Consider the following 3,012-nt stretch of genomic DNA (forward strand, 5'->3'; position numbering starts at 1 on the left):
AGACCCTATCAAACCACTACAGACCCTATCAAACATCTACAGACCCTATAAAACCGCTACACACCCTATCAAACCTCTACAAACCTCTACAGACCCTACTGAAACTCTACAGACCCTATCAAACCACTACAGACCCTATCAAACCTCTACAAACCTCTACTGACGCTATCAAACCTCTACAGACCCTATGAAACCTCTACACATCCTTTGAAACCTCTACAAACCTCTACACACCCTATCAAACCTCGACAGAACCTATCAAACCTCTACAGACCCTATGAAACCTCTATAAACCACTACAGGCCCTATCAAACCTCTACAGACCCTATCAAACCTCTATAAACCACTACAGGCCCTATCAAACCTCTACAGGCCCTATCAAACCTCTACAGACCCTATCAAACCTCTACAGACCCTATCAAACCTCTACAAACCACTACACACCCTATCAAACCTCTTGTGATAATGTCATAAGCTCAAATCTCAATCAGTTTTGTTTGTTTGTTATATTATTTGTATACATTTGTGGCATTTGTGTTTTTCATTTTGTTTTGTGGTTTGAAAATATTTTGGTTACTTTCTCTGGTGTAAGGTGCACATTAGAGTAGAGACAAGACACCAAAAGAGTTTTCTTAATTAACTTTATTTAGTATTTTGATGGATTCATTCTCTCACCTTTTGTTCTCTGGGCTCATGGCTGCAGCATGGTTCCGGGGGTGGGGTTTAAGAGATACGTGGCCTTCCTGTTCCCCATTTTATACTACCCTAAGAGGATTATGGGTAGTGTAGGCTTAGTCTACTTAATGTGTGTGAACGGGGGGGGGGGGGGGGGGGGGGGGGGGGGGGGGGGGGGGGGGGGGGTGGTGGTTATCATTCATTATTGATTCATTATATTTACTCTGAATATGGTTTATGAAAATGTGTAAGTTAATATAAATTTTGTGTTTGTTTTTGAGTAATATTGATGTTAAAATTATTTAAACACATGAATGGACATTTAACACTAAAATGCTTATGTATATAATGTTTGTTTCCCCTTTGTGTTTATATTGGTTTAAACCATTCGCTATAAAGGGATCCCCTTGCCTGATTGAGGTTTTGTTTTTTGTTTTTGGCTGAAACACCTCCGTGAGGAGGGTCATAGCTGGTGGTTTATTGAGTGTTTATGCTATGATTTTGAGACAATAAATCTCCTGTCGTAATGCAAGTGGTGTCTCCTGCCTTTTCTACGGTCACATTCCCACACCTCTACAGAGCCTATCAAACCTCTACAAACCTCTACACACCCTATCAAACCTCTACACACCCTATCAAACCTCTACAGACCCTATGAAACCTCTACACACCCTATCAAACCTCTACAAACCACTACAGACCCTATCAAACTTCTACAGACCCTATCAAACCTCTACAGAGCCTTTCAAACCTCTACAGACCTCTACAGACCCTATAAAACCTCTACAGACCCTATTAAACCTCTACAAAACTCTACATACCCTATCAAACCTCTACAAAACTCTACATACCCTATCAAACCTCTACAGACCCTATTAAACCTGTACACACCCTATCAAATGTCTACAGACCCTATCAAACCTCTACAGACCATATGAAACCTCTACACCCCCTATCAAACCTCTACAGACCCTATAAAACCTCTACAGACCCCAACAAACCTCTACAAACCTCTACACACCCTATCAAACCTCTACACACCCTATCAAACCTCTACACCCCCTATCAAACCTCTACAGACCCCTAACAAACCTCTACAAACCTCTACACACCCTATGAAACCTCTAGAGAACCTATCAAACCTCTACAAACCTATACAGACCCTATCAAACCTCTACAGACCGTATCAAACCTCTACAGACCCTATCAAACCTCTACACACCCTATCAAACTTCTACAGACCCTATCAAAACTCTACACACCCTATCAAACCTTTACAAACCTCTACACACCCTATCAAACCTCTACAGACCCTATCAAACCTCTACAAACCTCTACAAACCCTATCAAACCTATACACACCCTAACAAACCTCTACAAACCCTACAAACCTCTACAAACCCTATCAAACGTCTACACACCCTATCAAAAGTCTACTCACCCTATCAAACCTCTACAACCCGTATCAAACCTCTACACACCCTATCAAACCCTATCAAACCCTATCAAACCTCTACAAACCCTATCAAGCCTCTACACACCCTTTAAAACCTCTACAAAACCTATCAAACCTCTACAACCCCTATCAAACCTCTAAAAACATCTACAAACCCTATCAAAACTCTACACACCCTAACAAATGTATACAAACCCTAGTAAACCTCTACAAACCTCTACAAACACTATCAAACCTCTACAAACCCTACCAAACATATACGCACCCTATCAAACCTCTACACACCTTATCAAACCTCTACTCACCCTATCAAACCTCTACCAAACCTATCAAACTTCTACAACCCCTATCAAACCTCTAAAACATCTACAAACACTATCAAACCTCTACAAACCTCTACAACCCCTATCAAACCTCTACGCACCCTAACAAATGTATACAAACCGTATCAAACCTCTACAAAACTCTACAAACCTCTACCAACCCTATCAAACCTCTACACAACCTATCAAACCTCTACAAATCCTATCAAACCTCTACACACCCTATCAAACCTCTACCAACCCTATCAAACTTCTACAACCCCTATCAAACTTCTACAAACATCTACAAACCCTATCAAACCTCTACAAACATCTACAAACCCTATCAAACCTCTACACACCCTAACAAATGTATACAAACCGTATCAAACCTCTACACACCCTATCAAACCTCTACAAACCTCTACAACCCCTGTCAAACCTGTACAAACCCTATCAAACCTCTACACACCCTATAAAACCTCTACAAACCCTATAAAACTTCTACAACCCCTATCAAACCTCTACAAACATCTACAAACACTATCAAACCTCTACAAACCCTATAAAACCTCTACA

The sequence above is a fragment of the Pangasianodon hypophthalmus genome, chromosome 17 (assembly GCF_027358585.1).
Source record: "Pangasianodon hypophthalmus isolate fPanHyp1 chromosome 17, fPanHyp1.pri, whole genome shotgun sequence".
Classification (NCBI taxonomy): Eukaryota; Metazoa; Chordata; class Actinopteri; order Siluriformes; family Pangasiidae; genus Pangasianodon; species Pangasianodon hypophthalmus.